The sequence below is a fragment of the Ovis aries genome, chromosome 5 (assembly GCF_016772045.2).
Source record: "Ovis aries strain OAR_USU_Benz2616 breed Rambouillet chromosome 5, ARS-UI_Ramb_v3.0, whole genome shotgun sequence".
Classification (NCBI taxonomy): Eukaryota; Metazoa; Chordata; class Mammalia; order Artiodactyla; family Bovidae; genus Ovis; species Ovis aries.
The window spans coordinates 24,721,274-24,749,239 of NC_056058.1; the positions used below are offsets into that span (position 1 = coordinate 24,721,274).

Consider the following 27,966-nt stretch of genomic DNA (forward strand, 5'->3'; position numbering starts at 1 on the left):
TCTAGGAGCATCCTTAGGGCCTGGGGCTCATAACCATGGATGGGTATGTGACTTGGCCTATGGGGACCTGTGACTCTCCAGACGTGAAGGTGGAATAATATAAGCATAAGTGCATTTTCCTGGGAAGTGGGTCTAGTGTTTTCCTCAGATCCTAAAAAGGACCCATGACCTAAGAATATTTAAGAAGCACAAGTGGCTCTCAGAGGCCTGTGAGCTTCCTCCAGCTTCTTCTGTTTTCACTTGAGGCCTGGCATTGATCCCTCAGGCCCTGGCGCAGCTGCATGTTTCCCGCCTGGCTTCCCGCCTGGTTTCCCCAGATGTGCTGGGCTTTGCTTCCTGCACTTTCTTGCCAGTGTGCTGCCCATTGGCTAGACCTAACCTCTGCCTGACTTTTCTTAGTCCTTTGCACATCCCCCTGTCTGGTGTAGAAGGTATTCCTGCCTAGTTTCTTTCCCAAGTAGTTCTACTCCAGCTTGGTTTATCCTAGAATATCTTTTCTGAATATAGAGCATCACCAGGAATTTTCCTCAACCCTCTGCCCCTTGATATAGCTCAATTGGTAAAGAATCCACCTGCAATGCAGGAGACCCCAGTTCGATTCCTGGGTCGGGAAGATCTGCTGGAGAAGGGATAGGCTACCCACTCCAGTATTCTTGAGCTTCCCTTGTGGCTCAGCTGGTAAAGAATCCGCCTGCAATATGGGTTCCATCCCTGGGTTGGAAAGATCCCCTGGAGAAGGGAAGGGCTCCAGTATTCTGACCTGGAGAATTCCATGGACTGTATAGTCCATGGGGTCGCAAAGAGTCAGACATGACTGAGTGACTTTCACTTTTCACTTTCACTGCCCCTCATCAGTCCATCTGGTCCATCCCAGACTCACTGCCCTCCTTAAGGGTGACACATAGGGGCTTCCCTAGTGGCTCAGATGGTTAAGAATCTGCCTGCAATGCAGGAGACCCAGGTTTGATCCCAGAGTTGGGAAGATCCCCTGGAGAAGGAAATGGCAACCCACTGCAGTATTCTTGCCTGGATAATTCCATGAACAGAGGAGCCTGGGGGGCTACAGTCCATGAGGTTGGAAAGAGTCAGACATGGCTGAGTGACTAACACTTTTACCTTCTCAGGGAGTCATACTCCAGGGACCAGGAGCATCCCCCTTGCCCTGAGAAATCCTGGCACTGCCTGCCCTCCTCAGTTTCAGTTCAGTTCAGTCGCTCAGTCATGTCCGACTCTGCAACCCCATGAATTGCAGCACACCAGGCCTCCCTGTCCATCACCAACTCCCAGAGTTCACTCAGATTCATGTCCATCGAGTCAGTGATGCCATCCAGCCATCTCATCCTCTGTCGTCCCCTTCTCCTCCTGCCCCCAATCCCTCCCAGCATCACGGTCTTTTCAAATGAGTCAACTCTTCACATGAGGTGGCCAAAGTACTGGAGCTTCAGCTTTAGCATCAGTCCTTCCAAAGAAATCCCAGGGCTGATCTCCTTGCAGTCCAAGGGACTCTCAAGAGTCTTCTCCAACACCACAGTTCAAAAGCATCAATTCTTCAGTGCTCAGCCTTCTTCACAGTCCAACTCTCACATCCATACATGACCACAGGAAAAACCATAGCCTTGACTAGACGGACCTTAGTCAGCAAAGTAATGTCCCTGCTTTTGAATATGCTATCTAGGTTGGTCATAACTTTCCTTCCAAGGAGTAAGCATCTTTTAATTTCATGGATGCAGTCACCATCTACAGTGATTTTGGAGCCCAAAAAAATAAAGTCTGACACTGTTTCCACTGTTTCCCATCTATTTCCCATGAAGTGATGGGACCGGATACCATGATCTTCGTTTTCTGAATGTTGAGCTTTAAGCCAACTTTTTCACCCTCTGCTTTCACTTTCATCAAGAGGCTTTTTAGTTCCTGTTCACTTTCTGCCATATCCCCCTACAATTGCAAGGTCCCACACTAACATTATATAACATCCTGTTGCTCCCCACCCCCCATCAGTGCCATCCAGGGTCAGCTGCAGGTCACAAACAGGTTTTACCTTGCTTCAGCCTCACTTTAACAATTTCTCTCTTGGTTTTATGAGAGCAGTTTCTACATTTTCTGGTTAATTTTGTTTAATGTTCAGGATTGGAAAAAATAGCCAACACTGATTAAATTTGAAAAACAGGAAGCTGGACAGAGATAAAAGATAAGAAAAAGATCAAAGAACCATAGAGTTCTAGTATTTTCCTTTAGGTAGGGTCTGTGCATTGGTTTGGGCCTCTTCTAAGCGACCCCTTCATGGCCTGTGAACCTTCTGCTCTGCTACCCGTGAAGGGTCTGGAAAACAGAGGGGGGACAGTTGGAAAGGAAGCTGAGGGGTCTGGCTCTTCAGTCACAGGAGCCTCTGTGGATGGACCCCAGATCATAAGTCACATTGGCAGTGAGGGAGGTTTGGGGCCCCGAGTAACCGCCGTTCTAGTCCAAAGTGGCTCCCCGCGAAGTCTGCATTCTGAGCCTGCTGCCATCTCCCACAGCCAGCCTTTGCTGATTCCCAAATGAGAGAATTCACCCTGCTGTCTTTAGATTCCCGCTGTCAGTCAGAGCTCTGAGCTGTCCCTTTGCTGCTTGTGATACTCGATCCCCAGCCGAGGAAGCGAGCCGCCTGTGGCCTCACAGACTCACAGGAAAGCTGAGTCATAGGCAGAGTGCTAGTTCCTGTCCTCAGACAGCAATGAGGGGTGCCACAGCCCCTCTAGATCTCTTGCCCAGGCCTTCCCTCTCACCCCGAGGCCAGCTTTTCAGAAGGGATCATCTGCGCCTTTCTACCGCTGAAAAATGAGCAGTTCTCTTGGGAAGCCAAAGCCACCTCCTCCCTTGGGGCGCGTGGGAGCGGCTGGGCAGTGTCTGTGCCATGCAGCTCTGCAGTTCCTCCACGGCTTTCTCCATCCAGTGCTTCTCCTGCCCAGGGAGAAGAATGAGGTGTGCACAGCCGGCTCCATGAGAAGGCTTTGTCACCATTAAGACTTGTTAATGAGGCCTTGCAAAGTATTTGAGAGCCCATGGCTACCAGGTATCTCAGTTTAACATATACAGTGAGCCCGTGGGAGGAGGAAAATGATGATTGCATTTAGTTGGCTGCAGAATAGGGTGTCAAGAACAACCCGAACCGTGTGTGCAGGTTTCCTCCCATCACAGAGCATACACGCTGAGTTCTCCTGTCTCGTAACCCGGTGGCCCTCTGCACACCAACACTGCCTGCGTGACCGCACCTCCCTGCATTGTAAAACACTAAACCGATGCAAAGTGTTGGGACTAGGCCCTGCACCTGTGCTAGGATCAGTTTAAGAGCCATGGTACCCTCAGCCAGCTGTCATTTTGCCTTTCAATAAAGGAGCCACCCTGATGTGGGCCCTTGTAGGAGACATACAGTGGTTCTTGGTTGGCACTACCCATATGCGCAGTGTGACAAGGACAACACAGAACTGAGGCATGCATTCCCTACTCTACCGTCCACTTTCTGAGCACCTTCTATACCAGGCACTCGGCTGTCTAGTTCATCTGATTCCATTCATACTCAGAGCAGTTCCATGAAAAAGGTGTGTTTAGCCCCTGATGCAGGTAAGCGCATTGAAAGCAGAGAGTTAACATGCCCCCAGGTATCACAGCTAACCTCTGGTAGACCAAGGTCTTCTAACCCAAGAGCCCTTGCTTATCCTGCTAACACTGTGCTATAGTCTGTAAGATCCCAGAACTGCATGTGGGAGTCACCCGGAGACTTTGAAAATAATGTCAGAGCCTCTTCGGATGGGGCCCAGGCTGCCAAACACCCAGCTTCTGCTCCAGCACTGAGAGGGCAGCCTGCCTCGCTGTAGCCCCAGGCTCAGCACAGGTCTGTGCAAAACCACCAGCTCTCCTGCACTTCCTCCCCTTTCTCTTCCCCTAAGACAAAGCCATTCAGGCCGTCAATAAAAAGTCCACAAGCAATAAATGCTGGAAAGGGTGTGAAGAAAAGGGAACCCTCCTGCGCTGTTGGTGGGAATGTACGTTGGTGCAGCCACCATGGAGAAGTACGGAAGTTCCTCAAAAAACTAAAAATAGAGTTTCCATATGATCCAGCAGTCCCACTCCCGAGCATATGCCCAGACAAAAGCTATAACTCAAGAAGATACTAAGCCAAGAGCAGCACTACTCACAATTGCCAGGACAGAAACACCTAAAGGTCCATTGACAGATGGACGGATAAAGAAGATGTGGTACGTATATACAATGGAATACTGTTCAGCCACAAAAAGGAACGGTATCATGCCATTTGCAACAACTTGGATGGACCTAGAGAGTATCGCACAAAGCAAGAAAGAGAACGACAAATACCATATAATATCACTTACATACGGAATCTAAACTATGACCCAAATGAACTTATCTATGAAACAGAAATAGACTCACAGACATAGAGAACAGCCTTGTATTGCCAAGGAGGAGGCTGAAGGGCAAAGGATGGGGATTAGCAGGTATAAACCATTATATGTGGAATGGATAAACAAGGTCCTACTATATACCATTTAGTGAAGTCGCTCAGTCGTGTCCGACTCTTTGCGACCCCATGGACTGTAGCCTACCAAATTCCTCTGTCCATGGGATTTTCCAGGCAATAGTACTGGAGTGGATTACCATTTCCTTCTCCAGGGGATCTTCCCGACCCAGGGATTGAACCCGAGTCTCCTGCATTGTAGACAGACATTTTACCGTCTGAGCCACCAGGGAAGTCCACTATATACCACAGAGAACTATATTCAATATCCTGTGATAAGCCGTAATGAAAAAGAATATGAAAAAGCTTTGTGTGTGTATATGAGTCTACACATACATATGTATGTATTATATACATGTATGTATGTGTATATATACATATATATATGTATGTATGTATATGAATCACTTTGCTGTATACTGGGAACTAACACAACATTTTAAAATCACTTATACTTCAACTGAATACATTTAAAAAATTAGATCCATTCACGGCAGTTCATTCAGGCTAGGGCTCAGCCATGGTGCAGACTGGAGCAGATGGCTGCAGGCAGAGAGCCAAGGAGGGTGGCTGTGAGGGGGACTGGGACCGGCAGTGAACCCGAGGACATAGAGGCAGGCAGGCAGGAGAGGCTGTGGAGGCGTCTAGCACAGGGGTGGATGCATTCGACTTCAATGAGCAAAAAATGACTAGGTGTTCAAGTTTGTGTGGGCAAAAGGTTTTCATTACCAAAGATGAGTGGACACAGAAGAATATTGTGTCTGGAGAGGGAAACGCTGAGGTTGCATGGTACACACTGAGTGTGAGATGCTGTAAGAACCAGACCAGAAGATGGCTACTTGCAAGTGAACATCTGCAGTGAGAGACCCCAGGACCTGCTTGATTTCCTAAATGCATTGAGATGCGATGCAGTCTCTGAAAAAGGTGACGCAGTTAACAGCAGGACAGTGCTGCCCAGGTGCTTTTGGAGCATTCAGAGGATACTCGTGTGTGTGTGTGTGTGTGTGTGTGTGTGTGTGTCTGTGTGTGTGTGTCTGTGTGTCTGTGTCTGTGTGTGTGTGTCTGTGTGTGTGTGTAACATATGTATAGATCTCTTAGAAACCTTATAACAAGTGGAAAAAACAAACCAGGCCAGAAGGCTACATTTTCTTGATACAATGTATATAAAATGTTCACAATAGGCAATCCATAGAGAAAGAAAGTAGGTTAGTGATTTCCAGGGACTGGGGGCCGAGAAGAGTGGAGAGTGACTGCTGATGGATGTGGAATTTCTTTGGGGACTGATGAAAATGTTCTAAAATTGATTATGGCAATGGTTGCAGTACTCTGTGAATATACTGAAACCCACTTTAAATTGGTGAATTGGACAGTGTATGAATTGTATCTCAATACTAATATAAGGGTATATACATATATTCTGTTCAAATTGCCATTATTTGCTTGGCTAAATATAAAATCCAAACCAAAAACTAATTCCAAATTGTATCCAATCTTTACTCAAGTATATATGGGCATCTTGACTTCTTATGCAGAGAAAATACACATCCTTACTCACTTCCCTTTCAAATGTTACCTTACTTGTCAGAGCAAGAAGCAAAAACCTATGAAATTGGAGATAGGAAAGCAATCTAAGGAATAATTAGATTCTTTATTTAAAGAACCAGAGTTGTTTGCAGGAGAGAAAAGCCCATGATCCTTTGCTGTCTTGTTTGTTCCCTGGGAGAACCATTCTTCTTGGCCTCTTTAACATATACGCTCTTACATATTTATGATTTGAAAAAGTGGGATAGAAAAGGAGCGACTGAACAGTTTCTGTCTTTGAGATTTACACTAAACTATGTATCTGATCTTGGTCCATCATTTTTAAACCTGCAAAATACAGATGCTTGGACAATGGTTTCAGATTTCATGATCATTGATATTCCTTATAACAGGTTGGGACTGGGTATGGGGAAATCTGAGTTAGCCTTAAAGTTAGGCACAATTTATCAACTTGACTTGAAAGTGTTAATGGAAAGTACTGTTTGGAAACAGCCTTGGATATTTTACGAAAAACCTTAGGAATACTCCAGGATAGCGATTCTAAATACCACAGTAGTCGAGTCATGTGCTCTCCTTGTAAAATGAAAATGACCCTGCCTGGCAGCCCATGAAAAACTGAGCTTCACTCCAAACATAATATTTGATACTGTCCACACTTTAGTGCTCTTGTTACTGTTGGCTCAGGTATCTGATATGATATTTTCTTTTGTTGTTGTTCAAAGAAAAAAGGTTGGAAAATGCTCAGATTGCTGGTGTGATGGGAGGGAGGTTCTGTGAATGCACAAATAGAAGTCTGTCTCCAAGCTAAACACGCACAGTATACAACATCTTCGGTATGAAGAGAACAATGTGTTCAGTATCACTTCCCAAAGCCTTGCAAAATATATTAATATGCTGCTTCCATTTCACTAATGTATTTGAAGAGAAGGTGGCTCGAGGAAGTTTTCTCCACATACAAGTCTTAGATCTGGAGTGGGACCTAACGGAAACTAATGCTTAAAGTTCTCCAAAATCTCATCTTCTTAGTTATGTTTTGGCATGGCTTCTTCCGTCAGACCTTCAGAGGCTTTGCTGTCCAGGAAGTAGGCTGAGGGCCCCAGGTGCTCGAATGCTGGAATAGTTGATCCCTGAATGAGCCTAGATTTATTTGGCATTTTGCACAGCAAACAAGGTGTAGTAGGGACCCATCTTTAAGGAGAAGGTCCATTCTTCCAAAAAGCTGGTCTTACTCCCTGCACTGTGACTAACTGGAGAAGTCCTGGAGAGACTCATTTGCTCGCTGCTGGAGGCTGATTTGCTGCCCCGCAGAAGCACACACAGTGCAAGAAGACCTGCAGTGGGTCATGGATTTTTCTGCAGATTCAGCAGAGTGCTGCATGCTAACTACCAGCTTAAAGAGTGCTGAAGTCATGTTGTGTCAGTGCATCCTAGGATGAGGCTTTGCAGTGGAGAGCTTGACTGGAGCTTAAGGATGTCACACACAACTGGATTTTCCATTTGGGGCCATGGATGGCTTCTTTCAAACCCACAGATGGTCTAAAACTTGTAGCCTCGCTTTTAACCACTTCGCTTACAAACCTTTCAATAGAGAACTGAACAAGCAGCAGAACTTAACTCCCCTCCATACCCTCAGTCTGCATGACTAGATCAGAACAGGTTCCCAGATGTTTCCCAAATGAAAACCAGGTCTGCATACTGGTGGCTCACAGGCCCACCCAGCCATAGATGACGTGTTTTATTTGGCCTATATTCTGTTTTTAAAAAATACTTGAATGAGTTGTCAACATCTAAAACTCAGGAAATTGCATATTTAATCTACATTTCTGGTTTCTCTTAAAATTCCGAAGATGTGGCCGTCCTGGGCCAACAGTGGTGTCATGGCAGTGATACAGTGAGTCCAGGGGGGCAGCTGTGCCCTTCGAATTAGATGTGGCTCCCTTCTGGGTGCCCCAGTTCTCACCCAGCCCACCTGAGTCACTTCCTTTATCTACTCATCCCTTTAAATGTTTGGGTTTGGGACCCCCCGCCAAACAAGAGAAGACACCTTGTTTCTTAATGTTTGGACAGTGGTACCAGACTTTTTGACAAAGTGGCTGTCAGTATGAAATTTGACCTAATGATAAACAAGATTATCATACGCATGCCTGAGTCCTGAATTCAAAGACAGGTAAAATGAGTACAATTTAGGATATAAGGCTCCACACTCATGTCTAATAAGGAATAGAAACTATTTCAAACAGAGAGATGTATATGGAAAGGCCCACTAAATGGAAGATAGGTAACCTGAATTTTTGACTCAACTCCCCGTGCCCCATGCTGATAGAGGTCAGCTTCCCCACCTTCATGATGGAAGCATTCGTAACCACCACCATTACTCATTCAGCATTCACTCAATGTTTATTAAGTGCACATGACATCGAGGCTTTAGAGTCTTGCAGACGTGGGTCTGCACATAGGACTTCAGTTTCCTCATCTAGAAAATAAGGAACATAATATTAAGCACCTCCATGTGAGCTGTAGGACCAGCTGTATGCCAAGCTGGGCATCAGGCCTTAGAAACATCAAACTTTTTTTTTTGTCTAAGAGGAGTTCTATCAGACTTCTAAATCAGAGGTCCTTAGCGGATCAGCCCACTGATACTTGAATCAGAGCATGAGCCCCTGCTACAAAGTTGTCCACACACAATTGTTTGCATGACATTCCAGGGGTTGGGGAGCCCACCCATGGGGCCAGCTTCATCTCTAGAACCTTCTCAATGGGTTGGTCACACAGGATATGGAAGAAGTGGTTCCAGAACAGACAGAGCCACATACCAACATCAGTCAGACAGGGCAGCTCTGTGTGAGGGCAGGGGGCTGAGGTGCACCGAGGTGAAGCGGGCAGTGAAGGGCATTTTCAATGAAGGTGTCACTCAGCCAACACAGAGTTAGCATTCTGTGTATCTGTCATGTAAATAACCATGGCTACTCTGGCACAATCACAAAACTGATTCTTTCACAGTTTTCTCCTGAGTTTCTATTTGTCATCCTGGGTATGAAAACTAACCTCAGTATTTAGTAAGTCAGACCGCTGCTTTTGCAGAAGGCTGGTTTGACATACTGCATCCCCCGCTCCTCCCCGCCCACCCTATAGTTCCCAGTATGTTCAGGACTGATTGCACATGGGACCTAGGTATCTGTTGATGACCCAGATGGTCTCTCTCAGCGGTCTCTGTCCTTGACCTTCTCTGACCTTTGGGTTGGATACAACACTTTATCACAATCCTTCGAAAGCAAATCCAACTGCAAAAGTATTGGGAAACAGGTAGATTTTACTGACAGTTTGGCAGGCAGGGTGAAAAGAAAACTCATCGCACTTCACACTCAGATTCCCAACAGACAACCCTCAGCTGCCAAAGCTTGTCTCTGTCAGAGGCCAGCCCCCACATCTTTCCTCCTCACCCCTCCTCACCCTATAGCATGGGCTAATAAGTCAGAGAATGGAGCTCCCTGAGCTTCTAGCATTGCTTCCTCATTCCTGTTATCTAATACTGCCCTGAATATGAGAAAGCCTCTGTGCTGAGGATCACGGCTCTGTTTATACCAGGCAGCCAGCAACAAGTCCTTCTTAGTGTCCCTTCTGTGTGTGGTGGGGTTGGGAGAAAGTTTAAATAACAAATATAACCTCCTCTTCCCTCTTGCCACAAGGTAGCTTTTATTTCCACTTAATACATTAAAGACATCCTTTAATGGGTTGAGCATGTAAACTCATCTCTCATTTTTAGTAGTTGCATGGGGTGCCATCATATACAGCAGCATGATGTATTCATATTTCACCATTACTGAGCATTTACTTTATTTCCTTTTTTTTTTTTCTATTACAAACAGTGCTACAGTCAAATAAATATCGCACACTTGTGTGTGTGTGAAGGATGAATTTCTGGAATAGGTATTTCTGTTTCATGAATATGTACATCATAACATTTAATAGCTATTGCTGTCCAGAAATTTATCTTCCCACCAACTGTGTAAAAGAGACTCTTTCAAGTTGCTGTAAAATTACCTCATTCTGTATGTTTGTTTATACCTGTCCCACCTTGATTCAGGAACGGTTTAAAGTGGCTAGCAGGGGAATATAAATGAGAGGTAGATGGGAGGAAACATGAACAACAAAGATAAAGACGTAAAATGAACTGATGAATAAGGTTATTGTGAAAATTCATTCAAATTCATGGTATGCCCCAGGCAACCCTCATGTTTGGCACTAAGCTTTCCAGTAGCCAATGCAAAGAAGAAACGCTGGTCAATTACAGAATCCACACCCGAAAACAAAGTCACAGCTTGGCAGCCTCATATAAAGAACCTCGTATGGCAAGACAGTGTTCTTAGCAGTGCAACCTCATGTGACCCAAACAGCACCCCTGTGGCTGCCCATTTTTCTCAGACCCAAAACACATTGCCCAGGAACAGAGCCCTGTCTTAAGGTGCCCGTGTGCTGATTATGTTGGGTGGGGAGCAGGCTGGCCAAGACTGATACGCCAAGCCTCTGCTCTGAACGTGGCCAGATAGCAAGGCATTCAGAGCAAGTGTCATCACTCGAACACACAGACCTTCCTTTCTCCCAAAAGCTTCTGGGAATTGCCTCAGAGGAAGAGACCAGAAGCGAATCTGGGCCAGTGTGCGTAAGGCTAGTCAGGAAAATACTCTGGAGACGGCCCCCGGGCAGGACGCATGGGCTGCCTGCCAGGTAGGCGGGCAGGGTGCCAGACATCCACGCTCTCTGTGCTGCCCAAGGGTGAGGGTGAGGATCCCAGAGGGAGTGAGAAGCCAGGGGCCACCGGTGCAAGTTGTACATGCCTAAGAGTGGGCTCATGAAGGGGCTGGGGGAAATTCAGATCTCAGACCCTGGAGAGTGGAGACAGGAGGAACCCGAGCGAGCTCAGCTGGGAGGGGAGACTGTGCTAATTAGCCCCCCAGGTGTGGAGCCAGCGGAGAGCAGATGGAGGATGTGAGGAGGCCTGGATGGAGAGAGAAAGGAGATGAGCTTCCCCGAAATCACCAAGGACCCGAGTGTCCCTGTGCAGATGGTCAGATGGCTCTTCAAGGAAGCTCCGACCCAGAGCAGAGGGAGGGAAGCTAGATACCCAGCCGCAGGCTTGCTAAGAGACAGCTGGACTTGGGCCTGGCTTTGAAAGGAGGGCAAACTAGCAAGAAAGAAGGGAGACTCCAAGGGTCAGGACTGGCAAAATATTCAGAAAACAAAACTGATTGAGTCATGTCAGACTTTGTCCCCAAATCCCAGTGAGCTCTGGCTAACTTTACCCTCAAGGTACCTGCAGTATAGTCCAGACACCCAACCACGTCCCATGGAGGGCATATCAGAGTATATCAGGAGCAGGAAAAGAGAATTCAGAATGTGTATTGCAGCCCCATGAATGCAGAAAAAGAGTTATCTTCCTTTGTCATTCCCTGGGTGACAATAGAAAAAAGGAGGGGAGAGTTATCCAAGGGGAAGAGAAAAAGACAGTGAGAACCTGACTGAGGGAGCTTTGAGTGTTACCCTGGGGAGTCACAAAAGAGAGAGAAGGATGTAAGAACGGCGGGCACCTCCAAAGGGAGTAAACGAAACCAAAAGAGAAGCTGGGACAGGCCTGCTGGGGATGTGACATGGCATGGGGGGAAGAGGAGGCACATTTCTTGCCTGGTAAACTTATACCAGAAATATACTAGAACCTAACCTGGGGCCATATTTTCTCATCAACCACATTCTGCCAGTACAATAAGCCAGATACCCCAGGAAGCTCTTTATCACCAGGGGCTTCCCTAGTGAAAAATTTCCTCGATTCCTTTCAGGTGCTTCCATATGAAAAGTTGCATTTCAAATCATCCTGAGTCTCGGCCAGTAAAGCTGTTGGGTTTTAGCCTCACGCACATAGACCCTGATCCATTAATTTTAAAACCTACCACCTTCACATCAGTTTGCTAACAGACTGCTTTTGCTCTTCCTGAGAGAAGGGCTTTCCCATTCCCATATTCTGCACCCCTCTGCTGCTGTTTGCTTTAGTCACTAAGTCGTGTCTGACTCTTTTGTGACCCCATGGACTGTAGCTCACTAGGCTCCTCTGTCCACAGGATTTCCCAGGTAAGAATACTGGAGTGGGTTGCCATTTCCTTCTCTAGGGATCTCCCCTAACCAGGGATCAAACCCACACCTCCTGTTTCGGCAGGCAGATTCTTTACCACTGAGCCACCAGGGAAGGCCCTGGTGATAAAGAGCTTCCTGGGGTATCTGGCTTACTGTATCGGCAGAATGTGGTTGATGAGAAAATATGACCCCAGTTTAGGTTCTAGTATATTTCTGGTATAAGTTTACCAGCAATATCATATAAGTAAAATATAATGTGAACCTATATACGGGAAAACAAGAAACTAATAATAAAGTTTTAGTGTTAGAATACCATATTCTATTTTAAAATAGATATAAGGGTGTGGCTCAGTGGTAAAGAAGCCACCCGCCAATGCAGGAGACATAAGAAACATGGGTTTGATCCCTGGGTCAGGAATATTCCCTGGAAGAGGAAATCACAACCCACTCCAGTATTATTGCCTGGAAAATTCCATGGACAAAGGAGCCTAGTGGGCTACAGTCTCTAGGGTCACAAAGAATTGGACATGACTGAGCACACAAACAGATGCAATGATAACCAAATGAATTCAACTGCCACATATAACTTATATAGCTTTTTGTTAAGACTTTTAAGTCATAGATAAAAATTAATTTTTTATAATAAAGTCATACTCAGGATGTGATTGAATATGCAAAAACTTAGTAAATGGAGTGTGTCTTATAAAAAGATACCCATTTCCTTATTGTCTAAATAGCCAGTTTCCATGAATTTAATGTGATCAGAGGTCTTGGTCAGGACTCCGAGAACTCCATTTTCAAATGGGTTCATCATATGAACACTGCTAGAAAGGTGCCACCTCTGATCGGTGTAATGCTTTTGATTTGAAAACCCCTAATTAAGGATCTTCATCATTTCCTTGGTAACAGAGAGTTTTAAGCAAAATATCAGAGCAGGAATATTATGAAAAGGTTATTTATTTTTCCCTCTGCCTCTCATTCAGTTCAGTTCAGTTCAGTTGCTCAGTCATGTCAGACTCTTTGCGACTCCATGAATCACAGCACGCCAGGCCTCCCTGTTCATCACCAACTCCTGGAGTTCACTCAGACTCATGTCCATCGAGTCCGTGATGCCATCCAGCCATCTCATCCTCGGTCATCCCTTTCTCCTCCTGCCCCCAATCCCTCCCAGCATCAGTCTTTTCCAATGAGTCAACTCTTTGCATGAGGTGGCCAAAGTACTGGAGTTTCAGCTTTAGCATCATTCCTTCCAAAGAAATCCCGGGGCTGATCTCCTTCAGAATGGACTGGTTGGATCTCCTTGCAGTCCAAGGGACTCTCAAGAGTCTTCTCCAACACCACAGTTCAAAAGCGTCAGTTCTTTGGCGCTCAGCCTTCTTTACAGTCCAACTCTCATATCCATACATGACCACAGGAAAAACCATAGCCTTGACTAGACGGACCTTAGTCGGCAAAGTAATGTCCCTGCTTTTGAATATGCTGTCTAGGTTGGTCATAACTTTTCTTCCAAGGAGTAAGTGTCTTTTAATTTCATGGCTGCAGTCACCATCTGCGGTGATTTTGGAGCCCAAAAAAATAAAGTCTGACACTGTTTCCACTGTTTCCGTGTCTATTTCCCATGAAGTGATGGGAGCCAGAGAATAATACTGCCCTAATATGGAGGAAAGCAAGGCTTCTTTGGGCCAAAAGAATAGAATTCAGAAGTAGGACACACTGATGAGGCCTCTCCCTCCTAGGGTGATGGCTTCCAGGAATTTTTTCTTCTGCTCAGTTGGGTGTAGCTTTGACAGAGTAAAGTAAGAGCCACAAGCCTGGACCACCATCTCCAGCAATCAGACCATCTTGATGGACAGAGGGTTTCCTATCCATCTTTTCTTCATTCTAGGTCCCCACCTTAAAAAATAGGTTTTGCTCTGTTATGAATATGAAGCATATATTCCTCTAAGACATCCTTCAGTCCCCCAAATTACAGTGTTTTAAATGAATATTCTTCTCTGCCATCAACTTTAGCCACTTTTGTGTAGTGATTAACTACAATAACATACATGTTGTCACTAATAGAGATCACTTCCTACTTTATAGCCATAATCCACACCCCAGCATTTCTTTTCTAGCACTGGAAACTGATAGAGTCCTTACAATGCCTTTTAGGCAAAAGGGATGTGAGAGTTGAGGACTGTACTCCAGCTCTCTCTGTTGCCTTCTTTGCTCTGGGCTGGCCTGCTTTAGCCTCTGACTAGGTGAGAGGCACAGGGTCCTGTGACCTCCAGGCTGCCAGGTGTGTAGGTGTATCCCCTGCGGGGAGAAGCCTTGCTTCCTCTGGCTCACCCCACCTGGCAGGAGCCCCCCAGAGGTGGAATGCACTGGGGTGCGCTCACTCAGGCCTCCATGCACTACAGGCGACACAGAACGTGTTTGCTTAGTTACAGTGACCCCACCCCCAAACGTGTGGACACAGAGTCATCCCAACTCCCACGGCAGCCCAAAGGAAGTATGCAGGTCAGGTTGTGAAATACCACCCCTGGTTATTTAGAAGGGCGTTTGGAATTCACAGCCAGGCTGGTTTTGTTTTAAGCTCTGCTTATTGCACTAATAGGAAACAATATGTGTTGATTACCCTTTCTTCTCCATAACATTAGTGATTCTCCAGGGAGATGCTTGCAGTGTTATTCTCCAGGGAGACATGATGACATGGGCTTAGGTCCTGTAACCAGGTATTCAGCAAAAATAGCTAAGTAAAGAGCCTGAAACATATTGAAATTATAAGGAAAAGTGTGAAAATACATGATTATGAACAAAGGTTTTGTTTGTATTCACAGCAAAAAGAGAGAAACTATTTTAAAACTGACATGATGATCATGTGATGTACAGAAACGGGTATATAATTTTTCCTGGGTGTGGGGGAAATGCAGTATATAAATTATTCAGGAAATAAATTTTCTCCATTGCCTGAGGGTATTTGGGATTCATCTCTAAGTCCTCACAAATTTGCAGGTTTTATTTACAGTATTATTTCTTACACTCCGTCTCAACAACTAGGTCCAAGTCATCAGACCTCCTTTCCCACGATCTGGACACTTTTTCTTTTTCTTCTCACTTGACCATGAGGCCAGTGAGGGCTTCCCAGGTGGCTCATTGGTAAGGAATCTGCCTGCCATCGCAGGAGACATGGGAGACACAGTTTCGATCACTGGGTCGGGAAGATCCCCTGGAGGAGGAAATGGCAACCCACTCCAGTATTCTCACCTGGGAACTCCTATGGACAGAGGAGTCTGGCAGGCTATAGTCCTTGGGCTAACAAAGAGTCAGGCACAACAGAACACAGCACAGTAGCAGCAACCGGTGAGAATGACTTTGAGCATTCAGTAGTAAAAGCCTCTCTCTCCCTCCCCTCACGTTTTGACAGCAGTCGTGGAAGATGAAACCTGCTAGGGATGTGAGTGGTTGGTAGTAAGGTGGTACCAGGTGGGAGGAATATGCTGATGAAGGAATCTGGCTCTCAGTTAATGAATGACATCAATGCCTTTCATGTTGAATGGCACACCCGAGGGCTATGTGAGACAAGCAGGCAAGAAGAGAAAGATCATATCTTGCTAATTGACCTAATCGCACCTCCTCCCCCAGAACTATGGATGATTTATAATACGGAACTTCCTTTAATTTCATCCAACCGCCTCACCCAGAAACGAAACACGGTAGTGATTATGAACAATGATTACAGACAAGAAGATATTTTGCTCCTGTCTCTTGCCATTATTTTCTCTATGAGCTAACTTTTTTTTAGGGAAAGCTGAAGTGAAGCTCATTTCTTGTTTTGTTTAGGGTGGGGTGTTTTTTTGTTGCATTTTTTTTTTCTTTTAATTTTAAGCAGCCACACCCTCTGTTCCAAATGGAATGCAAATGCCCTCCCTTATGTTCTTGGTGTTATAAATGTCGGGCTGTGCAAAAGCAGCCACAGTAATGGTGGAACTGGTATGGATAATAAAAACTTTGGGTCTTGGAAAGGAAAAAATGAAAAGACCTGTTCAGAATCACAGGGCCAGGGAGTCTGGCAGTTTTTCCTCATATTTCTAGATGATAGACAAATTGTTAGTTACCAAATGTATAATTTATTAGTAATTGCTCTAATTTGCCTCGGGTTTCTAAATTGCCAGTTCAATGAGATCAACTATTTTGTACCCATAAAATAGGAATCGTGTGGTCGTTAAATGAAGTAGCTAACCAGTTGGGGTGATTTCTGTGCAAACGCAGTTATTGCCATTGTAATTTAGAAAGTCAGGGAGGAATACCACAGTCAAGTTTCTTAGAAGCCGAGTGACGAACACCACTCACTGGGATGAAAACACTGCACATATGTTTCCCTCTACTGGATGTATGGATGCTGGGATGACTGGTTTCACTGGGTTGTGGTCTATTTAAAATAAAAAGCTTCATTCCTCCTTGGGAGGGTGACTGTGGGGTGGAAGATGAATCCCTGCTGTGGGTGGCTGGGTAACAGAAGGCTTGAGAGTGTGTAAGTGAAGCTTGGAGCAGAGCTGGGCCTGCAGATGTTGCAGACAGGGTTGGCACAGAACTCTTGTTTCTTCTTCTCAAAACCAATGTCCCATTTCTCTCAAAAAATGATTAACAGATTTCAGGGATTGCTATAAGAACCTAAATGCAAAGTGTCTTCTTGTGTCCGGCCTGTCAGATTTCTCTCTGTTCCCTGATCACCTCGATTGACCAGCAGAAACATTTTCTCCTTACCCTTTCTGCTGAGAAGCCAAATGAGCTGAGGTCTCATTCAGCAGCACTGGAAACTCCCTTCTGCTTGCTGAACTCTGCCCCTGATGATTTGTGAGAGACAGGAACACAGCTTAACATTCAGTCCTCAGGTTTAAGCTTGTGGTCCTGGAAATGGCAGAAAATAGGAAAAATGAAGTTTTTAGCTGACCTTTCAGAAAATAGGAAGTACAGGTGACAGAGTAAATGTGGATTGCGCAGGATGCTTTAGAAAGTCACTCTTTTGCCCAGCTCAGCTGGCAAACATCCTGGGACTGATAAAATTCCTTTGCAGTTCATCAGAATTTAACTTTGGCTCAATCGTCAAAGTCACAACCACATCTCTCAAGAGTACCGTTTGGCCGTAGGTCAAATCCATTATGGCAAACACAGTGGATGTTCCTGAATAGCATTCCTAACCACAGCTGACATATACATGCATCAAGCAAATCAAATACCAAAGGGAAAAAAAAAAAAACTCAGTAAAACAAAATAATTTAGATAATCCCTGCTAATTTTATTCAAATCGCGATGCATTCAAATCGGGATGCATTCCCAAGTGACCAAATGGCATTTGGAAAAATGATCATATTCTTGGAACCTGAAATGAGACTGTCAGTGACTAAGAATTTAAACCAAATTTGGAAAGTATACTCACAGCCTCGTGACTTCCTATTAGCATGTTCCTGACCAAGGTGGAGCACAGAGGAGTCTCCTGGCTTAAAGCTTGCTTGCTCAGGGTTCTCTAAGCAACAGGGCAGGATGGGCAGTCCATTTATCTTCAAAGCCGGGTCTTAGGGCCAGAATCTCCTAGCCTATCAGAAAGGCACATTTTGGGGCTCTTCCCCAGCATGTTGTCCACCATTTCTGGGGATGGGGCCCAGGAATCTGGGTTTTTACAAGCTCTCCAGGTGATTCTGATGTTCATTTAAGTGTGAGAACTACTGGCTTCAGGGTCTAGAACAAACTGTCTAACAACTGAAGGTTTGTGGATGTATCTAGGTGGACATGAACTTGGGCAAACTCTGGGAGATGGTGAGGGACAGGGAGGCCTGGCGTGCTACAGTCCCTGGGGTCATGAAGAGTCAGACATGCCTGGGCGAGTGAACCACAACAACAGCTGGGTATCTTTCTACAGTTGAAAAGTGGCCATCATGCTGTCCTCTTATGGTTAGAAGTTAGGTTCCACCTGCTGCTGTTGCTTTCTTTTCTCCCTGACATTTTCCAATGTGTGGATCAGAATAATAGGGCACCATACACTGAAAATGACTTAAGATGGTACTCTGTGTTTTTAAACTTGAAACTATAAGGAGCATTTCCTAGATATATTTGTACTGTTTTCATTTTCTGGTACCCTAAGAGGTCAACATACACTTAAATAGTAGTACACACTTTTCCTGAATCAGCTCTCCGCACATCTCAACATTCTGCAATATAGCAAAACACTACAAAGGAGATTAAAAAGACCTCTCGTTCAACTGTTTAAGAAAACTGTGCACGAAAGTTCATACTTAAATTAAAAAAATTCTTGGAGGCTGCCAGAATCTACTTACCCTTACTTTCCAAAACTAGTTGTACCTCAGAATTACACAAGAAGCTTTTGAAAAATTCAGATGCATGAAACCTAAATGTAAGAGCTAAAACTATGAAACTCTTAGAAGAAACTTAGGTGTAAATCTTTGTCATCTTAGATAGGCAACAGTTTCTTAGATATGACTCCTAATGCACAGACAAACTAGGAAAAATTCACTTCAGTTCAGTTGCTCAATTGTGTCTGACTCTTTGTGACCGTATGGACTGCAGCACGCCAGGCCTCCCTGTCCATCACCAACTCCCAGAGTTCACTCAGACTCATGCCCATTGAGATGGTGACGCCATCCAACCATCTTGTTCTCTGTCATCCCCTTCTCCTGTCTTCAATCTTTCCCAGCATCAGGGTCTTTTCCAGTGAGTCAGCTCTCTGCATCAGGTGGCCAAAGTATGGGAATTTCAGCTTCAACATCACTCCTTCTGATAAATATTCAGGGCTGATTTCCTTTAGGATGGATTGGTTGGATCTCCTTGCAGTCCAAGGGACTCTCAAGAGTCTTCTCCAACACCACAGTTCAAAAGCATCAATTCTTTGGTGCTCAGCTTTCTTTATAGTCCAGCTCTCACATCCATACATGACTACTGGAAAAACCATAGCCTTGATTAAATGGACCTTTGTTGGCAAAGTAATGTCTCTGCTTTTTAATATGCTGTCTAGGTTGGTCATACCCACTCCAGTGTTCTTGCCTGGAGAATCCCAGGGACGGGGGAGCCTGGTGGGCTGCCGTCTATGGGGTCGCACAGAGTCGGACACGACTGAAGCGACTTAGCAGCAGTAGCAGCAGCAGGTTGGTCATAACTTTCCTTCCAAGAAGTAAGCATCTTTTAATTTCATGGCTGCAGTCACCATCTGAAGTGGTTTTGGAGCCCAAAAAAATAGTCTGCCAGTTTCCACTGTTTCTCCATCTATTTGCCATGAAATGATGGGACCAGGTGCCATGGTCTTTGTTTTCTGAACTTTTTCACTGTCTTCTTTCACTTTCATCAAGAGGCTCTATAGTTCTTCTTCACTTTCTGCCATAAGGGTGGTGTCATCTGCATATCTGAAGTTATTGATATTTCTCCCAGCAATCTTGATTCCAGCTTGTGCTTCATCCAGCCCGGTGTTTCTCATGATGTACTCTGCATTTAAGTTAAATAAACAGGGTGACAATATACAGCCTTGACGTCCTCCTTTTCCTATTTAGAACCAGTCTGATGTTCCATGTCCAGTTCTAATTGTTGCTTCCTGACCTGCATACAGATTTCTCAGGAGGCAGGTCAGGTGGTCTGGTATTCCCATCTCTTTCAGAATTTTCCACAGTTTGTCATGAACCACACAGTCAAAGGCTTTGGCATAGTCAATAAAGCAGAAATAGATGTTTTTCTGGAACTTAGACAATTAATTTAAAACTTTTATGCTTCAAAGGGCACTATCAAGATACTGAAAAGATAGTCCACAGAATAGAAAATAGTTGCAAATTACATAACTGAAGAGAGTCTAGTACCTTGGTTTAAAAACTCAACAGTGAAAAGTAAAACTCAAATAAACCAGTTTAAAAATGGGCAAAAAATCTGAATAGATATTTCTCCAAAGAAGATAGGCAAATGGCTGATAAGCACACAAAAAAGACACTCAGCACCTTTCGTCACTAGAGAATTGCAAATCAAAACCATGTTGAGATGCCATTTCACAATAGGAATGGCAGGAATCAAGACGACAGCAAGCGCTGGGAAGAATTTGGAGAAATTGGCAGCCTCATACATTGCTGGTGGGAATAAAATGGTGCAGCCACTTTAGGAACACTCTTAACAGTTCTTCAGAAAGTTAAACATACAGTTACCATCTGAACCAGCCATTCCACTTCTGGGTGTATACCCAAGAGAACTGGAGACTTAGAAACTTGTACATGAATGTTCCCAGCAGCCTTGTTCATAACAACTGAAAAGTGGAAACCCACATGTGCATCAGCTGGTGAAAGGATTAACGAAATGTGGTGAATTCTAGAATGGGATATTTATTCATTCAGGAAAAGGAGTATTGATACATGCTACTACATGGATGAGCCTCGTAAATACTAAGTGAAAAAGCCAGACACACAAACAAACTTGCATACTGTGTGATTTTCTTTATATGAAATGTCCAGAATAGGTTAAGGCCATAGATGTGGAAAGTTGATTCGTGGTGGTCAGGGCCTGAGTCAGTCTACTGGGGACAGGGCTGATGATGCTGCTGTAGAAGTAGATAACGGTGAGGACTGCATAACTTTGTAAACTAAACCACTGACTTATATACACTTAAAAGGGTGTATTTTATTGTGAATGAATTATATCTCAGTTTTTAAAAAAACTCGCAGCAAGTTGGATTTGGCCTGTGGAGCCAACTTTTTGTTTTTGTTTTTAAAAACAAACAAAAAAAAATGGGGAAGGAGCAGATACATGGAAAAAATTGACAGAATGCTAATAGTTGTTGAACTGAGTGATGTAGAGGTTCAATGCAATGTTTTCTACTTTTGTGATCAGTATACACAAGCGTATTTCCATAATTTAAAGAAAGGTGATATGGGATGCATCCTGAATTAGAGATTAGAATCACTGAGGAGGGAGCCTGGACATCTGCAGTTTTGACGAGTTTCCAGGGATATATTTGAAACCAGTCAATTGCTGGTTTGTAAGTCAATAGGTGGGAACCACTGCTCTATACGTACATGTGCTCATAATTTGATTATCTTAGAAGTTAGAAGAGAGGAAAGCAGCTCCTAGAGAGAGACAAATAGGCAACAGCAAAAAAAGGAAAGAAAAGCTTGCTGCTAGCCCAACAAGAGAAAAATAGGAAAGAATAAGATGCAAGCACAAAAACTTAAAAAGCTCAGTATTCTGAGGCCATTTAGCATAGAAGCAAATAGTTCTATGTGCAATAACAAACTGAAATCATCACCATATTACAGAATAGCACAACTTTTTATATTCATAATGATGGCCTCGAGGCATTCAGAGAAGATTAAATTGTATTCAGTAAATGTTATTTAAGGCATATGGAGGTAAATATTCATTTTAGCAAATAGCATTTTAAGAATACGCCGAGTGGTAAAACCTCAGATATAAAAGAAATCTGATTATCCAGGTAAGATGGTTTAAAAATTCTAAATAGCTTTATTTTTAAAGTCTAATGATTTTTTTCTACTTGGCTTTTATGAACAAAATCTAACTTGCAACTAAGGAAAAATAACAGGATATAAACTTCCTGAAACATTCCTGTAACATTCTGGTTACAGGAAACATTGTGGAAGAGAGAAACTGAGATGGAGGAATTTTTGTGTTTTAGTGCATGCTCTCTTCTAAGCCAGTAATCTTTTTTTTTTTTTTTCCTAAGTCAACTTTATTGAGTTGTAATTTACAAACAGTTTAAGTCTATCATCTGAATACCTTGACTCAAGTAACCACCACCCCTTCAACACTCAGAACATTTCTTTGCAAAATTCTGTGCCCCTTTGCAGTCAGTTCCACACCCCAGTACCCACCTTGCCCTGGGAAACCACTGAGTATGAATCAACTGTCACTGTTGATTATTTCTGCCTCTAGAATTACATACAGACTTGTACTGCATATATTGCAGTATCCAACTTCTTTCAGCATAACTATGAAACACATGTATATTGCTGCATGCTATGAATTCATTTCAATTTATTGCTAAGTAGTATTCATTATGTGAAAGTGAAGTGAAAGTGCTGGTCGCTCAGTCGTGTCCAAATGTTTGTGAACCCAAGGACTGTAGCCCGCCAGGCTCCTCTGTCCATGGATTCTCCAGGCAAAAATACTAGAGTAGGTAGCCATTTCCTTCTCCAGGGGCTCTTCCTGACCCAGGGATCGAACCTGGGTTGACTACAGGCAGATTCTTTACCCTCTGAGCCACTAGGGAAACCCAAATTATTTATCCATTCACCTTAGTTTTTTCTATTTGAGGCTTTATGGAAAAAAAAAAAAATGGAAGTCTTTTTATGGACATATATTTTCTCTTTGGTAAATTCCCAATGCTGCTGCTGCTGCTAAGTCACTTCAGTCGTGTCCGACTCTGCAACCCCAGAGATGGCAGCCCACCAGGCTCCCCCATCCCTGGGACTCTCCAGGCAAGAACACTGGAGTGGGTTGCCATTTCCTTCTCCAATGCATGAAAGTGAAAAGTGAAAGTGAAGTCGCTCAGTCGTGTCCGACTCCTAGCAACCCCATAGACTGCAGCCCACCAGGCTCCTCTGACCATGAGATTTTCCAGGCAAGAGTACTGGAGTGGGTTGCCATTGCCTTCTCCGTCCCAATGCTGGGTCATGTGTAAAATATGTATCTAATTTAATAAGAATCTGCCAAATTCTTTTCCCAAGTAGGTTCACCATTTTATACTCCCACTGGCAATGTATGAGAGTCCCTTGGACTGCAAAGAGATCCAACCAGTCCATCCTAAAGGAGATCAGTCCTGGGTGTTCACTGGTAGGACTGATTTTGAAGCTGCAACTCCAATACTTTGGCCACCTGATGCAAAGAGCTGACTCATTTGAAAAGACCCTGATGCTGGGAAAGATTGAGGGCAGGATGAGAAGGGGACAACAGAGGATGAGATGGTTGGATGACATTACCGACTCAATGGACATGGGTTTGGGTGGACTCTGGGAGTTGGTGATGGACAGGGAGGCCTGGCATGCTGTGGTTCATAGGGTCACAAAGAGTCGGACATGACTAAGTGACTGAACTGAACTGCTAATTAATTATATATGTAATTCGTGCATGTGTGCTCAGTTGCTTAGTCATGTCCAACTCTTTGTGACCCCATGGGCTATAGCTCACCAGGCTCCTCTGTCCATGGGATTCTGCAGGCAAGAATGCTGGAGTGGGTTTCCATTTCCTTCTCCAGGGGATCTTCCCAACCCAGGGATCGAACCCACATTTCCTGAGTCTCCTGCATTGGCAGGCGGATTCTTTTCCACTGAGTCATCAGGAAGGCCTAAAATTTTAGTTTTATTAGTCATGTATTAATTATATACAGTGTTACTTATATATATGTTTCCAGGTGGCTCAGAGGTAAAGAATCCACCTGCCAATGCAGGAGACACAGGTTCAATCCCTGATCCAGGAGGATCCCCCATGCTGAGGAGCTACTATGCCTATACGCTACAGCTACTGAGCCTGTGCTCTAGAGCCTGAGAACCACAGCTAGTGAAATTTTCATGCCCTAGAGCTCATGCCGGAGAAGGCGATGGCACCCGACTCCAGTACTCTTGCCTGGAAAATCCCACGGATGGAGGAGTCTGGTAGGCAATAGTCCATGGGGTTGCTAAGAGTCGGACACGACTGAACGTCTTCACTTTCACTTTTCACTTTCATGCATTGGAGAAGGAAACGGCAACCCACTCCAGCGTTCTTGCCTGGAGAATCCCAGGGACAGGGGAGCCTGGTGGGCTGCCATCTATGGGGTCGCACAGAGTCGGACACGACTGAAGTGACTTAGCAGCAGCAGCAGCAGCAGAGCCTATGCTGCACAAAAGAAGCCACTGCAATGAGACGCCCACACACCACAATTAGAAAGTAGCCTTTGCTCAGCAACTAGAGCAAAGCCCACACAGCAATGAAGACCCAGCACAGACAAAAATAAATAAGATTTTTTAAAAAAAAAAACTAAAATTTTAAACACAAAATATTTTTCCCAGCACTGATAGCCGAAACATGTTTCTGAAGCAGCATTTATGTTCCTTTCTAGTAAGTAGGCAATGACAACCATTTAAAGTCTTGGCAATTTGTTATTTACACATTTGAAAGTCTACTTTCTATGGAACACAGGGTCTCTGTTCATGAAAGAAGAGCAGTGCAATTTAAAGATAAAGAGCTCTAGCTTAAAGAGTTAGTCAGAGCAGGGTGAGAATCTTGGCGACTTTAGGGAGCACATTCTTTAACATGCACAGTCTCGGTTTCCTCATCTGCAATCTGGGGCAGAGGGGCAGAGGGCGGTCATAATTATACACCTCTCACATGGTTGTTCTGAGGACAGCGATCTCGTGTATATAAAGCCTTTGGCAGTATTCCGAGTCCATATTTATTGCTCAACAAATGAAAGCTTTAAAAAATGTGTTCATTGAAGGAAAAGCTCATCACAGGAAAAGACAAGAGGTTCTCTAGAATGTGAAGTCTCTCTCTTCCTGGATTTGACCAGGATCATGTTCCCTCTCTCCCCTTAGAAGTCAGAGAGACTGCCACTCCATCGGCTTCCCACAAGCCTTACCCTCAAGGTCATTCGCTCCCAACCCTCCACTCCTCCTGGGGCTGCTCAGTCTGAGGCAGGGTGTGACCCTTCTCTCACCAGTTCCAGTCTGGCTCGCCTGCTCAGAAGCCTGGATTCAAGGCTAGCTTACCGTGCTGCACTCTGCCTCAGCTGTTTCAACTAATCTCACACTGGAACATCCTGCTTCCTTCCAGAATTCAGCCTTAAGTAACATCCCACATGTTCAGGAGAATTACACAGGATTTGTATGCAGCTGCTATATGGACCCCAGCCTCAAACAACCATAATAGGACAATAGGGAAAAAAAAAAAAACAACTCACTGGACTCACATCTTAAAATTCCAGAAAATCTTTCTTTTTTTCCCCTCAATTTTCCAAAGTCATGAACCCTAAGCAAGGAAAACTCCCCAGTCTCCGGCTTTAAACTGTGTGCGTGTGTGCGTGCGTGCACACACGCTAAGTCATGTCTGACTCTTTTGCAACCTGATGGACTGTAGCCTGCCAGGCTCCTCTATCCATGGAATCCTCCGGGCAAGAATACTGGAATGGCTTGCCATTTCCTGCTCCAGGGGATCTTCCCGACCCAGGTTATCAAACCCACGTCTCTTGTGTTTCCTGCATCAGCAGGCAGATTCTTGACCACTGTGCAACCTGAAAGTGCAAGTGAAAGTGACGTCGCTCAGTCGTGTCCGACTTTTTGCGACCCCGTGGACTGCAGCCCACCAGGCTTCTCCGTCCATGGGATTCTCCAGGCAAGAATACTGGAGTGGGTTACCATTTCCTTCTCCAGGGGAATCTTCCTGACCCACGGATCGAACCCAGGTCTCCCGCATTGGAGGCAGACGCTTTAACCTGTGAGCCACCAGGGAAGCCCAAGAAGCCCAGTTTGAAGACCACCTGGTAAATGTTCGTCTTTGCATTTGCACATAGGGCCTTTATGGAGTGGCCAGTAATTGCATCTTGCCTAGCTCCTGAGTCTGGAGAAACTGCAATCTGTCAGGAGGTGAATAAATCATAATAAAGAGTAAGTAAGAAACTCTGTGTCTGTGTGTATATATATAGCAAGCAAATAGAGTAACCAGAAAAATCAGTTTGCACCAGCATTATGACATCACACGACTCATTCAAACCTCATATTGAGGCAAATCTTGTTATCCTCACGTTTGCGTGTGCTGTACCGTGCACCCTACGGTGTTAATTCCACCTTCAGGCCAATGAGTGATGAGGTTCATCTCAGAGAAGTGGGGAGGAAGGCAGAAGTTATGGTCTGGCACTACTGGGGGGAAGTCATGCTAACCTTAGGTCAATATCTTTCTGTCAAATACCCTCCCTACAGAGCATCAACTGAAGGCTAGCCTTGCATCCTTAACCACTTCATTCAAGCCAGCAGCTGGCTCACACCGAGTCCCCTCAGCCAGAACTAGTGATGGTGTCAGTCAAATTTTGTATTAAATATTGCAAATAGGGCCCAGAGTAGGAATGCTCTTTAGACAAGCACTTTAGTCCTCTGACACTGCTCCTCAGGTCAGTTCTATGTTACAAAGAGAAGAGAGGAAAAAGGAAATATTGATGAATTACTTCGATGAGTTTCAGTAGTTGATAGTCAATACCCTTGACATTCTGACATCCTCATCTACTCTTCTTTGGTTTTCCTGCCAGAAGAGTATTATACCAGTTGAGGAAGAATCAAGAGTCTCTCAACTCTTCAACTGCTCAAAAATTCATCAGCCTTTTTTCTTGGAAAATTTACTAATTTTAAAGATATTTATTTATTTATTTGGCTGCCTGGGGTCTTAGTTGTGGCACATGGGATCTTTGATCTTCCTTGTGGCATGAGGGATCTAGTTCCCTGACCAGGGATTGAACCTAGGCTCCCTACATTGGGAGTCTTCAATTCAGTTCAGTCGCTCAGTCTAGTCCAACTCTTTGCAACCCCGTGGACTGCAGCACACCAGGCTTCCCTGTCCATCAGCAACTCCTGGAGCTTGCTCAAACTCATGTCCATCGCGTGAGTGATGCCATCCAGCCATCTCATCCTCTGCCGTCCCTTCTTCTGCCTTCAATCTTTCCTACTATCAAGGTCTTTTCCAGTGAGTCAGTTCATTGCATCAGATGGAAAAGTATTGTAGTTTCAGCTTCAACATCAGTCCTTCCATTGAATATTCAGACTGATTTCATTTAAAATTGACTGGTTTGATCTCCTTGAAGTCCAAGGGACTCTTAAGAGTCTTCCCCAACACCACAGTTCTAAAGCATCAATTCTTCAGCATTCAGCATTCTTTATAGTCTAGCTCTCACATCCATATATGACTACTAGAAAAATCACAGCTTCAACTAGACAGACCTTTATTGGCAAAGTAATAGTCTGCTTTTTAATATGCTGTCTAGACATATTAAAGACAGCATGTAGTCTTAGCCACTGGACAACCAGTGAAGTCCCTAAAAATTTACTAATTTTAAAACTAAATTTTTGTGAGCTTCTAGTTCTAAAAATGTTTAGTGTCTAAGGTCAAATGTATCTTACGTTAGTTCTGTCTAATAAGTCAGTCTCTGTACCAAACATCTTTAATGTCATTTATTCAGGCAGAAAATGTATGTGCTTGGTTTAACTTTCTTTTAATATATAGCATTCCCCCTTCCTCCTTTTTTCTCCTCCAGTTGTTAGCAATAACACTGTAAGGTTTGTTTTCTTTTCCCCCTGATAACTTTGACAAGTTACCCAAGATTGATCATATCTTCCATTTTGGTTTATATGGGTATTAAAATCAATACTATCTGGGCTTATCCTACAAAGTAGCAAAGTCAATGTGTAATTACTCTAGTATGTCTTTTAAAGGAGGATTGCATCATTTTAGGATCTATTCTTTCTGTTGAAAACCTGTATTTCTGAAACTCAAATGCTGCTTCTCTGAATAACTGTAATTCATTAAAAAATATTTTTGTAACAGTTCAGTTTCCCTTCAAATTGGATAATCATAAGACTGCTTATTCTTTATTTACTTGTTTTATAAACAAAATGGAGAGGGTTACAAAATAATATTTAAAAATGTATCAAGTACTTACCGTGTGCCCTGCACTAGGCCAAATATTACATATATTATCTGGGTAATACTCACAACATGCTATAAACAATGATATGTGCTATTATCAACTTAATTTATATAAAAGGAAACAAAAGCTTGGAGAACATTAA

General features: G+C 44.1%; 1 protein-coding gene and 1 long non-coding RNA gene across 4 annotated transcripts in view; one reads left to right on the forward strand and one right to left on the reverse strand.

Annotated features, from left to right (window-relative positions):
* The window catches only part of LOC106991187 (uncharacterized), a 278,139-nt gene that overhangs the window by 232,570 nt on the left and 17,603 nt on the right, over positions 1-27,966 (reverse strand). The window contains exon 2 of the long non-coding RNA XR_009600668.1: positions 16,925-17,068. This is a non-coding gene — a long non-coding RNA (uncharacterized LOC106991187). The remainder of the gene's footprint in view (positions 1-16,924; positions 17,069-27,966) is intronic.
* Positions 1-27,966, forward strand: part of MARCHF3 (membrane associated ring-CH-type finger 3) — a 154,421-nt gene that overhangs the window by 39,893 nt on the left and 86,562 nt on the right. The gene's annotated exons all lie outside the window — the stretch shown is intronic.